The sequence below is a fragment of the Podarcis tiliguerta genome (genome assembly GCF_965153285.1).
Source record: "Podarcis tiliguerta genome assembly, chromosome: 5".
Lineage (NCBI taxonomy): Eukaryota > Metazoa > Chordata > Lepidosauria > Squamata > Lacertidae > Podarcis > Podarcis tiliguerta.
In genome coordinates this window covers 31,823,450-31,838,614 of record NC_139538.1, presented here as the reverse complement: position 1 = coordinate 31,838,614, position 15,165 = coordinate 31,823,450, and the positions used below count along the sequence as shown (strand labels likewise).

At 41.7% G+C, this 15,165-nt stretch overlaps 1 protein-coding gene across 1 annotated transcript in view; it reads right to left on the bottom strand.

Moving 5' to 3' along the window:
• SPSB4 (splA/ryanodine receptor domain and SOCS box containing 4) overlaps positions 1 to 15,165 on the bottom strand; it is a 175,669-nt gene that overhangs the window by 71,941 nt on the left and 88,563 nt on the right. The window lies entirely within an intron of this gene.

The following is a 15,165-nucleotide window of genomic DNA, read 5'->3' as shown; positions in this document are numbered from 1 at the left end:
TAAGAGTCTCTTAAATCCAGTCTATCTCTAAGGCAGTTTGGTTTGAAATAGCAGTGCTATTTCTTAATTTATTTACTATTTGTATGTATTAGCTATGTCATAATATACATTTTCTAGGCAAGCGTGTTTCTACTATAGCAATTGTGTGGAGCAGCTAATCGAAAAGAGGATTCATACCCTTGCAATATTGTCATGCTCAATGCTCTCATAGGCTTCCATAAATCAATAGGTACTCTGCTAAAGTTCAGTTTTCATTTACTTCAGTCATCTCCATTTCAGATCAACATATAGTTCAGCATACTGTTAAACCTAAAATACCATGTGTTGTTTCCAGTGCTGTGCAAGAGGTGTTCTCCTTGCACAATAGGCTTTCCACTTCCTCTCCTCTTCCCATGCAAATATGCTCCAGAGGGTTTCCAAATGCTGAGGGTGCACAGGAGGACAGCAGAGGTGGAAGAAGTCTTGTTACAGAAATGGAAGTCCCATGCAATCAAGACAAATGAGTTATTTATTCACTCTACCTTTATCCCACCTTTCTTTTACTGAACTCAGTGCAATGTTCATACACTTCCCAGGCATTCTCCCATCCAGGCACAGACCAGAACCTGATTAGCCTAAACAAGATTGCTGCATCACGTGCCTTTGGATTATAACCCTGACACAATTGACTACATGGACAATATAATATATAGTGTCTGGATGACTTCATTGCGGCCATTGGAATTTGGCTAGAGCAGCTTTTCTTGTGTATAGAATGTATATATTGAAATAAGTACTGTAAGATTTCCTTCATTGCAATGGGTTGGTGTTTCCCAACCTGGAGTCTCCAGCTGTTTTCAGACTACAACACCCATCATTGCTAGCCACTAGTCTTGCTAGCTAGGGATGATGGGAGTTGTAGTCCAAAAACAGCTGGCGACCAAAAGTTGAGAAACACTGGACTAGATGACCCTTGGGGTCCCTTCCAATTCTACGATTCTGTGGTTCTATGAATCAGTATGGCTAACTTAACCCAGCAACACCCCACCCCCTGCTCATACACAATCAAAACATGCTGCAACCAACTACGACTTGGACCCTCTGATCTCTTGCACCAACAAAAACAAGATGCCTATCCATGTGATCCTGAAAAAAAGCTCCACTCATGTACTATGTAAAGAATGAAAGTTTAGTGTCTCCCTCGACTCCCCCCATTCCCCATTTCTCTTTCATCCTCAACCCCACATTGCCTATAACAAAAATGTCTCAACCTGACTGCAATTGACCTGTGTAAAGGATTCTACGATTTGAAAACAAGAGACACTGAATGTGCTTTTGTTACTTATGGAAAAACTTTTTATGAAAACCTACTTTTCAAAGTCAGTATTGTACTTATTTATTGATAAACAGAGAGAAAAGTATACAATCCTTCAGTGTTACAGACTAGTACATCAGAAACCTATACAGTCATACCTTGGAAGTCGAACGGAATCCGTTCCGGGAGTCCGTTCGACTTCCAGAATGTTAGGAAACCAAAGTGTGGCTTCCGATTGGCTGCAGGAAGCTCCTGCAGCCAATCGGAAACCACAGAAGCCTTGTTGGACGTTTGGGTTCCAAAGAACGTTCGCAAACCAGAACAATCATTTCCGGGTTTGCAGCATTCGGGAGCCAAAACATCCAAGTACCAAGGCGTCTGGGATCCAAGATACGACTGCATTTTGTTTCTGAATGCCAGGTGCTGGGACTACTCGCAAGTGGGGAGAGTGCTATTGGGTTCAAGTCCTGCTTGTTAGCTTTCCATAGGAATCTGCTTCGTTGGCTATGTGAGAACAGGATGCTGGACGAGATGGGCCATTGGCCTGACCCAACAGGGCTCTTCTTATGCTGTATTGATGTGCCAATGAAAAATAAGTGTTGTTGTTGTTTAGTCCTTTAATCATGTCTGACTCTTCGTGACCCCATGGACCAGAGCACGCCAGGCACTCCTGTCTTCCACTGCCTCCCGCAGTTTGGTCAGACTCATGTTTGTAGCTTCGAGAACACTGTCCAACCATCTCGTCCTCTGTCATCCCCTTCTCCTTGTGCCCTCCATCTTTCCCAACATCAGGGTCTTTTCCAGGGAGTCTTCTCTTCTCATGAGGTGGCCAAAGTATTGGAGCCTCAGCTTCAGGATGTGTCCTTCCAGTGAGCACTCAGGGCTGATTTCCTTCAGAATGGATAGGTTTGATCTTCTTGCAGTCCATGGGACTCTCAAAAAATAAGTGATTTGCTAGTACAAGTTAGAATTATTATTTTTTCTTTAAAAAAATGAGCCCTAATGAAACACTGTTTAACTTCTATGTTATAACATAATGCGGTAAATAGAAAGCTTTCCTGCAGGCCCCCAACCAGCATATTATCATCTGCCGAAAAGAGCACATACTTTAGTCGAGGTTTATCCCCAGCATGTTAAAAATAGCAACTGTCTGTGCTACAACCATTATTTCATTACTGAAGATGGTATATGCTTCACTTAAAGTGGAAAGCTGCTATGACAGCGTATATAAAATCCAAACACTTCCTCTGACAACTTACATAACTCTCCTTAAAAGAGGATCAGTGATACTCTCAGTAGCATTATCCGTTTTCAACTTCTTCAGAACCTGACCTTTCTCACACAGAAACACTGCCAAAGCGACTGATTTTGAAAGAGATGTGGTATATGTGTATAAAGGGAAGAAAGAAGTGTGTGTGTCTTTCTCTCTGTGTGTGTCGCTAAGCGATTTTTGTGAGAGTATATGTTCAAAAGAAAAAATCACTGGCAGGACAAGTAGGCAAAAGAAGCATCATCGATACCGCACTGCCAATCCCCAAGATTGTCCTCAGAGGCTCTGTTCTTGGGCAGACCACTAAAGTTTGTCAAGTAGGTAGATACTAGAAATAGGGACTTTTCAGTGGTGGCTCTGTACTTGTGGAGTTCGTGCCCAAGAATTTAACTTGCCCCCCTGGTGGCTTTTAAATGGTCCCTAAAGGCTTTTTCATTCCAGCAAGCTTTTTATTGATTCTGAAAACCTCAAGGAAGATTGGACCATGAAGTCACAGAATTACAGCTCATCCAAATGCCCAGTGCTATCACTTGTGGCTTGGTTTTGATCACAATACATGTCTAAATTAGTTTACAAATGCCAAGGTATCTGTTATTGTCAACAACAACTGTTTCAGGAATGGCTGCTGTTAATAATGTAAATTACCTTACTGCATTGCATTTCCCTCTGATCTTGTCGTTCATAACTCCCTCCATCCACTGTATATACATAGTTACATAGTCAGGATAACACTTCATACACCTGATGAAGGGAAATGTAATCCACAAAAGTTCATTGCACCCACATCAGGTCTTCTCTAGAGCAGTGGCGTAGCGTGGGGGGTGCAGGGGGGGCCGGCCACACCAGGCGCAACATCTGAGGGTTAGGGTTAGGGGCACAAATCCGCGGGTTAGGGGGCGCAAATCCGCAGGTTAGGGGGCGCAAATTACTTGCCTTGCCCCGGGTGCTGACAACCCACGCTACGCCACTGCTCTAGAGGAACAGCCAGCTCCTTCAGAGCTGCAAAAAGCACAACTTTATCCTTTTCTTATTTTGATGTAGTCTACTGCTGCTGCTTCCTTTAATTTATTTTTTTCACAGACTTTGGCTTGTCCTCCCCATCAGAATAAGCATGTATCATCTCCACCTATCACAGTTTGGGTCATCTTAGCTCCCATTGAGATGGATATCCAGAACAATATGGGTTATCAACACTACTTTGTCAAGCCTCAAGAGGTATTGCCTCAGGGAAACTGACACTGATAGCTCTGCTCACAGAATTCTGATAGGAAATGCATACCAATATGGACATTAATGCAAGATACATTCACAAGAGAGCCAGCATTGGCTGACACGCTCCTGCCAAGTGGATACTTGGTAGCAAACTTGGTTTTATTGCTGTGTAATGCATGGAACGGGCCACAGAAACATGAGTACACAAACATCCCATATGCACTTAACGCACATGGATGTACCTAAAAACATTGTGTGTACATGAGCATGAGTGTGTACACACTCTTTAGGAAAGGCCAGTTCTCCATTTGTGTTCCTGAAACCATATTTCTCCCATATATCACATTAAACTACATTTCCCAGGATCCTTTGGGGGGAGTCATGTGCTTTAATCGTAGGGCATGAATATGGCCTAAGTGAAGGCAGCTTCAGATTTTTGTCTTAGTCTTTTGAAGAAACTGAGAAAAGAATGGTAGGTAATCTCTTGCTTTTATGGTTCATTGCTTCTCTGAATACATTGCAAATATAGGTACCATAAAAGCAGTACAGGCCATGATAACTTAATTAATGTCGGCCAGATTCATTCTCATTTTCTAGGAAGAGCTGTCTTGCTTTCAGGTCTGTAGCCAAGTTCATAATGTGTAATCTTTCGAGAAATGATTTGTAATTATTATTTTTTAAAAATCCAGTTGCCTTATAAACAGTCATTGTGTGAAAAATCAGACTATGATATCAACAGGCCTGCAAGCCTTGGCACAAAATAAGCTCTTTTGAGCCCCAGCAATGAAGCAAACACAAACCAAATATTTGTTTTCCTGACTGTTTACAGGAAACATTCCAAAGTAAAAGAAAAATGCCTTCACAATTCCTTTTACGTTTTGCTCATGCCTCACTCTCATCAAAGTTGCAGTCCTTAAGGTTATGTCAGGTTCAGCTAACATAAATTGATTTCTCCGTGGATCAAGGATGCTAATATGAAACTATTTCTCCATGTAAAGTGGGGAAAGCATTTTTGCAACTCCTGTTTCATCCATTCTGTACAGCTTAGCAGAAAAGATGGGCTCCCTTTCCTCCAACACAGTGGAAGTATAATATCACTGAGTTCAGGCAAATGAAGAGCTCCCAGAAAAGTAGATTGAATCAGTATTCAATGGATCCATACATTCTGTATTTATTTATTTTTTTAAAAAAAACTATTGAAAAGAGTGGCTCAAGAGTCCAAAAATTGATGGCATGTACTTTGCAAAACCTTTTGAGCCTATGCACAACACCACGGTAAACTGAGAGGCCTGTGAAGGCACCTGTAGCAGAGATGGAAAGTATGTGGCCCTCCAGATGTTGTTGGATTCCCAAATTCCATCACCTTCAGCCAGCATGACCAATGGTTTGCCATTCCTAACCAAGGACATGCACACACACAAACAACATGATTGCAGTGAAGAGGAGAGAGTACAGAGGGGCAGCCTGGCTGGTTTTAAGCAGAGGTTGGGTGGCCATCTGTCATAGATGCTTTAGTTGAGATTCCTGCATTGCAGGGGGTTGGACTAGATGACCCTCAGGGTCCCTTCCAACTCTATGGTTCTATGATTCCCTCACACTGATGGAATCTGTGGAGAAATGGCAGTGCTTGTGTCCTTATAAATATCTGTTGTTTTCTTCCATGGCCAGTAGGATTATGAAAACCCTTGCCCAAAAGATGCTTGAATCTTTTAAGAATTGTATTGCAGAAGGAACTGAGTTATTTATTCAGAAGTACCAATATAAAATCGTTCCCTCAAATCCCACAGCTAACATTTTCTCAGTCCTACATGGAGAATGTCACTTACCAGGAGACTTAGTACTACTCTGCTACCATATAGTGGTAAAAGCAGACCGAGGTGCTCTGGTTTAAGTTAGTCAGGATTTGCGAGACCCAGGATTTCCTAAGATCTGAATCAGTGTCACTCCCAAGAAAATTGGCTGGGTGTCAATTTCACTCATGATATCTGATCCAGAAAAATGGGGAGCTAATCAGCCATGTGCATTTGGATAGCAGAACTCATATTAAAAGACTTCCACCCAAGCTTCCAGATTCAGTAGACATTTTTCCACTGTGCTGGGTCATGTAAAAGTGAACTCTTTAATTAGCATATTGAATAAGCCACAGTTCACATCACTTCACTAAAATTTTATTTCCTTCATTAAGCACCGTCTCCTGTGCTACATAAACAGAAACACAAATGCCTGCAACAATTCATCATTATATCCCCCCAGCCACTCACAGCTCTGTATAGCACCTAACTAGGAGCAAGTTAAAAAAAACGACTGCATTCTCCCTTGCTTACTCATATTTCTTACGCTTCCTGCAAGGAGCTCAGAACAGCTTATGCATTACTTTGTTTTATTTATTTATTTGCTTGAGAAGATTATCAGTTGCTGTTTAGTACAAAACTCCCAAGACAGCATACAATTTAAAATAACAAATACAAGAAAGCACAGTAAAAAAGGAAGCAATATGAAATCTTAGAAGCAGCCTCCATAAAGCCTGTGAACTCAATAAAACCAGAAAAAACCAGAAAATAAGAACGGAACCCTGCGAAGGAAGATCCAACACATTGAAATACCTGAGCAAAAAAGAGTCTCCTCTCACAGGCTGAGAGCTTCTAGGAGCCACCGGTGAGAGTTAAGTATTGGGCGGGGACCAAAGGTGGGAAAACTACCCCAGATGGACATGATGTGCCCCTCACCAGAGGTAGTAAGGTAAAGGTAAAGGACCAGTCAAAGGTGACTATGGGGTTGCAGCGCTCATCTCACTTTCAGGCTGAGGGAGCTGGCATTTGTCCACAAACAGCTTTCCAGTTTCATGTGGTCTGCATGACTAAACCACTTCTGGTGCAATGGGACACCATGACAGAAGCCAGAGCGCACGGAAATGCTGTTTACTTTCCCGCCGGAGCGGTACCTATTTATCAACTTGCACTGATGTGCTTTCAAACTGCTAAGTTGACAGGACCTGGGGCAGAGCAACGGGAGCTCACCCCGTCTTGGGAATTTGAACCGCCGACCTTCTGATCGGCAAGCCCAAGAGGCTCAGTGGTTTAGACTACAGCACCACCCGTGTCCCTACCAGAGGTAGTAACCCTCCCCTGATACCTCACAAACCTGAACAGTCTTATATAACAGACTGAAAATGATAGAGTGGTCCAATTGTACTTCATGGGGCAAGATGTTCCATAATCAAGGTGTAGCCATGACAGGGACTCCTTCTTGTCCCACTCAAACAAGGTTCTTTGGAAGCGGGCAGGATAATATGGAAAGAGACAGAGTCTAAGTATTCTGTGTCTTAAGCCATTTAGGGATTCAAGAGTAAGAACCAGCTTTAGTTCCATGGACGTTTTCATTGTAGCAGAGGCATATTACTGGAGTCAGGTTACATATTTCAGCTGCTTCATCTTAAAACATTCAGTTAGTATTTTGCCATATATATATTGCGTGTGTCTGTGCGAGCGCACACACATATTGCAAGACTCTGCAAATAATCCCCCTGAGGGCTTTGTTCAGTGTGGCCCAGATCCAAGATTACTCAGCTTCCCACAAGCCCGTCCACTGACCTTGGTTTATTTATTTAATTATCTTCCTGCCAAAATATCATGCAAACAAAAGTGCTGCTATATCTGAGTTTGATTAATATGGTTTTATCCCCCCCCCCATAATTATCATGATGTATACTGGGACAGAGTCAAAAATTAAGAGAACAAAGTTTTATGATTAGCAAATCAATCTTCTCTGGCACTGTTTTTGCTCGCCTAAACCAAATGATACACAAAGACTTTGAGCGACCATGATAGCTGATTTAAAATATCAGGGAATACATTTACATAAATAGTCGTGAAGATTGATTCCTGCAAATGTACTGCCAGTAAAACAAACAATCAAAATACAATATATCTGGAATAGCAAATAAGGCCTACAGAGTTATTTTATTTCACTTCCTATCCTACTGAATTGTATTTCCTGAACCACAGATTATTACATTATTACAAGTTGTGTGTGTGTGTGTGTGTGAGAGAGAGAGAGAGAGAGAGAGAGAGAGATCAACAAAAGGCTTTCAATTATGCTTAAAAATCTCCTTGAGTCTTTAGTTTAAATTAGTTGCTTTATTGAGTTTTGCACAAATATGGATGTTTTGGCCAATGTGCCCACTTGCTTTTTAAAACTTGAAAGTGCCCATTTAGTTATAAAGCCTGGAAAACACTGTATCACCTATTACTGAATTTGAATATACAAGGGCTGTGTGGCTGCTGGAAACCATCTGGGGGCTAGGAACACAAAAGGCTGCTAGTAAGGGTGCAAATACAAAGGATCCTTGGGGATATGGACGTGTGCACCACACAAAGGCTGCCCGCTGTCTTTTGTCGTGTGTGGTATTCCTCCCCCCCTAGCAAAAGAGGGTGGGGGAGAACACAGGATCATCTAACAGAGAGCTGAACATCAGGAAGTCCTCCTCAGATGGCAGCCATCAGTTTTAGCTGGGACAGATGGTGAACAAAGGTGAAACACACACAATACACACGGGCCAACTAAGCAAGCCTTTCTACCCTTGAATTAAGCATTTGTTTCTGAAGATTTGACAAGTAAAATGTAGCTTTTGCAGATACAGAATTGGCAAGCCAAGTTGCCAGTTCTTTACAGGGCTGCAATCCCTTTCATATAGCTGCTCCTCTGACATTAAAGCAGTGTGTCCCAAAAGTTTTAACGCAGACCCTCCAAGTGCCCCTATTTCTGATTTAATCCCAGAATGTCCCACTTTTCTTTACGATGTTCCTATTTTCATTGGAGAAATGTTGGAGGGTATGGAGTTATCTGCCCCCCAAGCTGTCTGACGGCAATCCTGTATAGGGAAGGTGGTTTTTTAAAAAATGTTTAAATATATTTTTATATATGTTGGAGCCTGCCCAGAGTGGTTGGGGAAACCAAGTAAGATGTGTGGGGTATAAATAGTAAAATTATCATTATGGAATGGGACGTCCCTATTTTCATCAGAGAAATGTTGGAGGGTATGTTGAAGTGGGTGGGACCCTCCTGTAAATGGAGGCTGTGCACTATTAAATTAGCCAGCTGGGGCTGATGGGAGTTGTGGTCCAAATCATTGGGAGGGCACCAGGCTGGGAAAGGCTGCTAGTATCTTCTTTACAGAACAGAACTATAACAAACCAAAGTGTCTGGGGGGGATTTCCAAAAGGGGGCGCTTTGCCCTGGATCTTAGGCAAGTCTATCCAAAAATCACGTTTTTTTGTAAAACAACAACAACAACAACTGGTTTTTGCTTTTTGAAATATGGCAATCCTACTGTTTGTAAATCTTTGAAGTGATTTATCCATCCAGAAACTCGAGGCAAATGATCAGGACGTTTTATTGGCCCCCAAAAGCTAAAGCTCTGAACTACTCAAGGAACGTTCCCTGCGCCCCAGAATTTCCTTTCTCCTGTATTTCTGAATGCTAGAACATGTTATCTGTTCCCATTATTTGGCTTTCCTTTCATCAAAGTTTCTTAGTGATCAACTGGAATTTTATACTATCAAACATTTGAATTTATTTTGAAGGATGAGGCTATTCAAGTAAAACAACAACAACAAACCCATAAAGGACCTTTCATAGAAATTTGTGACGGGACTGTTTTGACCCTTTTCTGAGTTGTGTTTTGTTTGGTGGGGGTGTTCAGTGGGAACAGAGAGTTTTGCTGTCTTCTCGCTGAAATTTATCTGCTTATCATGATTCTGGAAATGGAATTTGGCAGAGGAAATAGGGACAGTTGACTGATTTATCATTCAGAGCACTAAAACAATAAATAATCTATATTTTGAAAGTGTTTTTTTAATCCCTAAATCATTCATGATCACAACAACCCTGTAATATCTCCCTTGACATTTGGGACTTATTTTGCACGTACCCCAGATTTGAACACATTTACTGGAAATTCAGTCATACTGACATTTAATGGAATCTGCTTCTAAGCCAGTTAAGCACCAGAGCTTGAAAGAGTATAGCTCAAAGTTATCCAGTAAGTCTATAGCTAACTTACAGTTTTCTATCAGTTTAATTACATTGACTATGTGTGCAGACAAACAAATAAATACACTCAGATTTTATTCAAACATTTGGAAAGAGTGCATGGTAAGTCCTTATGGGACTGTGCAATCTCAGCATGCCTGTGGGGTCAAAGTTTAATGTCACTCCCATGTCAAAAATCCCCTTAAAAACTGGAAAGCCAGTGTATCATTACAGCGGTATTTTTCAGAAGATGGCCCTGTTTGAAGGTTACTGTGTTCCTTTTCTTTTTGCCAGTGTACATCTAACTTCTGCTCATGAGTTGAAAAGGCAAATTCGTGGTGTTGCCCAAACCTGTAATTACTCAGTTTGGAATAGGGGTTTGGCACAGAAATAGCATAGATCTGTGTTCCAAACCAGTTGCCATACTCCGGTTATTGCTCTTGAGCATGGATTGTAAGCTGAGCTATGTAAAAAGTTCTCTCCACACTAATTACCTTTCTCAGTGCTGCAATAGCTGTTTTAGTGGTGTCTCCATCCTGGCAGGGTATGGAAATAGCTCAATTTCCTCAGCCCAATTCTAAATTGAGATTCACCCATCATCATCACTAATTTCAAGAGCTCAAAACATAACACATGAGGGATCCCCTCCCCCTCCTACCTCTGGTGCTACCTCAAGTTTGGGCATTCTGAGGCAGAAAGCTGTGATTAAAAATTAGTTATATATAAATAGACTGCTGCACTACCATTGCTACCTTTGGTAAACCTTCAAACCTTTTGAGCCCTGCCCTCTCTCCAGTTGTCCTTTAAATGCCCCCTATCCCAGCCCCAAGCCAAAAGTTATGCAATGACAACGATGGGCTCAGAGCCACAAAAGTGATGTGTGCCTTTGAACATACATATGCTCAGATTCAGAGCCTTTTGGGGGTGGGTAATGGAGTCTATTGTCTGATTCCATCCACTGTAGAAGAAAGCTGGTGTATGAATATACATTGGCTCTTTATGGATTAGCCCATCTGCCTTCTGAAATGAGAAAAGAGGTAGCACAGCCATAGCAGCTGCTTACACAGGGCAAAGGAGATTGAAGAGGGCAAGACTTGCCCCCCCCCCCCGACAGTGAGCACCAGATGAGGATCATATAGCCTGTCTATATTATCTCCACTAGGGAATATTTTTTTTAAACAGGGTTCTTTTGTTGTGGTGGTTGTTGTTGTTGTTGCTGCTGTGTATGATACTTTTGTTTTGTAAGCCACCTAGAGGATTTCATTGATGAGCAGTGGTGTAAATCTAAACCTTCCTCCTCCTGTGGTCAGCATATTGAGAAGCAGAAAGAACTATCTGCATCTTCTTCTTTGGTGATCACTCATAGCTAAGTAAGATTGTCTTCCATAAACACGGTTTTAGCAGTGGGTCTGTAACTGACTGTGGAGGCCAGTTCTGGATCCACATGTCCTTCCACAGTGGGGACATACGGTAGGTTTCCGGACAGGAGTTGCTCATGGTGAGGGTTTGCCAAGCATACCTTCCTCTTAGCATGTTTCTCCCTGAGTTCGAGCATCTTCAAAGTCCATTACATCTTTGGTAAAGGCTGTTCTCCAGTTGGAGCGTTTGCAGGCCAGTGTTTCCCAGTTGTCGGTGTTTATACTACATTTTTTAAAGATTTGCCTTGAAAGAGTCTTGAAACCTCTTTTGTTGCCCACCAGCATTATGCTTTCTATTTTTAAGTTCAGAATAGAGTAGTTGCTTTGGAAGTCGATAATCAGGCATCCGCACATGACCAGTCCAATGATGTTGAAGAATGTGCATACTGGGATGGTGGCATAGATGTGACAAACAGGAAGGTGATGGTGCGGGGGCAGGGGGCATACAGACTGGGTGCTGTGCAAATCTCATCTCTGGATCAGATTTTGGGGCACGCAAGAGGAGAAGAGGAAGGAGAAGCCCCATTTCTCATGGACACCGATGTCTGCTGTGTTGAATCGTACCCTGTGCCATGTTACTTAATGGATATTGTGGCTTTGTTTTGAAAAGCAGGTCTGTGCTGTATGTAGGACTACATTTGTACATGATTTTGAAGTTGCAGCGAGTGTAAAATGCAGCTGCTAAAATGCTTATGGGTGCTAGGGTGCTCTTCGTGTAATCTGTGAGCTGGATACAATAAAGACCTCTAAAACTATACCTGTTTACCCAAACTTTCCTGGACCCTGATTTTTACTTTTCATTTCGGTTTGCTTTGTACACCATTCCGTTTTCTTTTCACACGTACAGCTACATTTTGTTTTCCTCTCGTTTTCGAGAATGGTTGTCATATTTTTGTTGCTTTTATGTAAACACTTAGAGGTTTTCATTGTATCAGGAGCAGTATAAAAAGTTACAAATGAAAAATAAATAAATGTAAAGTGTAAAAAGAATGGGAAGTTTTGCTTTTAACTTTAAGGAAAACAGGCTTACACTTTTTGAATGCAACTGGCATGAATTGCAACACTTACTTTTAAAAGAACTGTTTTATTCCAGGCTCAGCTATTAGTTAGGGAAGCCTGTGGAAAAGCTGACAAAGGTATTTTGTAATACTTTGGTATTTAGTTTGGTTCTGGCTCATTTTATAATTGTGCTAAAAGCCCTATTTTGTGGAAGGGGGTTGCATGCTGGTTAAATGATGGAAGACTCAAATGCCATGCGAAAAGGGGGCGATACAGTAAGCTAGCAACTTCTGGGAAGCTGGAGAAGCTGAAATTTCACAGATAGCTTAGAATATAATGGGATCACTTTTCTGAACTCTTGCAAAAAACTGTTCTTAGGTTCAGACAGGCAGCTGCCTCTTATAGGCACGTGCAAGAACCCTGACCTTACTTTGTTCTCTGTACATGCTGGTTTCACTGGAAATTATGCTCTCTCTAGTTTAATTAACCTGCCGTATTTCCTCCAGCCCCCTTCTCTAGTAGAAGTCAAATGGATAGAGAACAGAAAGGGCTGTGTCCCTGATGAATCTGCTCTTTTGCAATAATTCCCTAGCCAGTAGACACAATGGGAGTAGCTGCTAAGACATTTGTATCTTTGCAAGGAATATGTTACAGCCATATCCTAAATGTGTGTCTCCACCAGCTGTTTTTCCTGGGTTTGTTCAAGCTCATAGGAGAACAGCTGGTACGAGTTGAACCTTGCCCTGCCTACATCATATCATATTCTGAAATGGGTTTTATTTATTTTATTTATTACATTTTTATACTACCTATATCTTCCCAGGATCTCAAGGTTCTGTCCCAGGTTAACCAGCCATTCATGAACAAGGCGCTAACTTCCTTTCTGGGACGCGGGTGGTGCTGTGGTCTAAACCACTGAGCCTAGGGCTTGCCGATCGGAAAGTTGGCAGTTCAAATCTCCGCAACAGGGTGAGCTCCCATTGCTCGGTTCCAGCTCCTGCCCACCTAGCAGTTCGAAAGCACGTCAAAGTGCAAGTAGATAAAAAGCCAATGAAATTCTGGGCTGCATCAATAGGTGTATAGCATCTAGATCAAGGGAAGTAATAGTGCCACTGTATTCTGCTTTGGTCAGACCTCACCTGGAGTACTGTGTCCAGTTCTGGGCACCACAGTTCAAGAAGGACACTGACAAACTGGAACGTGTCCAGAGGAGGGCAACCAAAATGGTCAAAGGCCTGGAAACGATGCCTTATGAGGAACGGCTAAGGGAGCTGGGCATGTTTAGCCTGGAGAAGAGGAGGTTAAGGGGTAATATGATAGCCATGTTCAAATATATAAAAGGATGTCACATAGAGGAGGGAGAAAGGTTGTTTTCTGCTGCTCCAGAGAAGAGGACACGGAGCAATGGATCCAAACTACAAGAAAGAAGATTCCACCTAAACATTAGCAATCTCTCTCTCTCTCTCTCTCCCTTTCCCTCTCTTTGTGTGTGTGTGTGTGTGTGTGTGTGTGTGAAATGAATAATAGGCACAGTGGGGAGTGGGTGTGCACAGGGAAGGGAGATTTAAGCCTGAAATCTCCAGGAAACCCCTCCTCCCCTCAAGAGACAATTTGATTCAAGTTACAAGAAAGGAGATTCTGTTTGACATTGAAACAGACTCCCTCTGGAGGTGGTGGCCTCTCTCCTTCATTGGAGGTTTTTAAACAGAGGTTGGAAGGCCATCTCTCATGGATGCTTTAGTTGAGATTCCTGCATTTCAGGGGGTTGGACTAGATGACCCTCAGGATTCCTTCCAACTCTACAATTCTACGATTCTATAAATTAACAGAATTTTACAATTTGTTGATTAATCTAAAAATATGCAAAGTATTTCAATCTAAGAATTAGGGTCTTCTGATGGAAATAGTATCCCAAAATAGAAATAAAAAACAAAATGGGCAAACTTATTCCCAAACTAACATATCAAAGAAGGTCTGGAGTTGTACATGGCACAATAATCACACAATCCTATGTATGTTTTACTCAGAAGTCAGTGACGTTGTGTCTTCCTTGAAGGAAAGTGTGCATAGGACTTGCAATTAAGGAAAAGCTTGATGCAGTTATTATACTAAAAGTGCTGGAGATACTAAGAAGGTGAAGCAAATCTTGTGCCTATTGTGAAAATGTAAAATTATAAATAACTTTTGGGCAGAAGTTATGAGAACCATACGAGAAACTGAGGATGATAGGTTTGCAGTTTTATTCAAGTGGTTTTTTAAAATGACACTGCAGGCTGTGTCAGAAAGAAAAATAGGATCATAGTGGAAAAAATATGCTATGGGCAGCAAAAAATCTTATTACTAAACACTGGGGTGGGGAAAATAGAAATAAACTCTCTTGGGAAGAATTCTTTAAGAGTTTGGAATGTCATGTTTACGTATAAAATTACTGAAATATCACATCTGAGACTGGATATATAAAATAGCAATCAGGCATCTACAGAAATGTGGCAGCTATTCAAAGTTTATTAGAACTGTATAAATATGACATGGGAGATTTGTGTGGTGTGGCAGTTAGTGTTGGACTAGGACCAGGGAGATTCAGGTTCAAATTCCAATCAGCCACGAAGATGACTGGGATCTCAGCCAGTCAAAATCTCTTAGGCTAACCTACCTTACAGGGTTGTTGTGATGATGAAGAGGGTGGAAAAAACAATCCAGCCTGGTCTACCTGAGGAATCATATTCCATGCATTAAACCATAACCACACATCAACAGCTTTTAAGAGAAATCACCTACTGTATCAATTTATAGGTTTAAGTCATACCACTAGAACAAATTTGCCATGTGAGATAGTGGGAAACTACAGTAACTATTTGTTACCTGGAAGCTATCTGCGGACAAACACCGGCTCCCTTGGCCAATAAAGCAAGATGAGCGCAGCAACCCCAGAGTCGGTCACG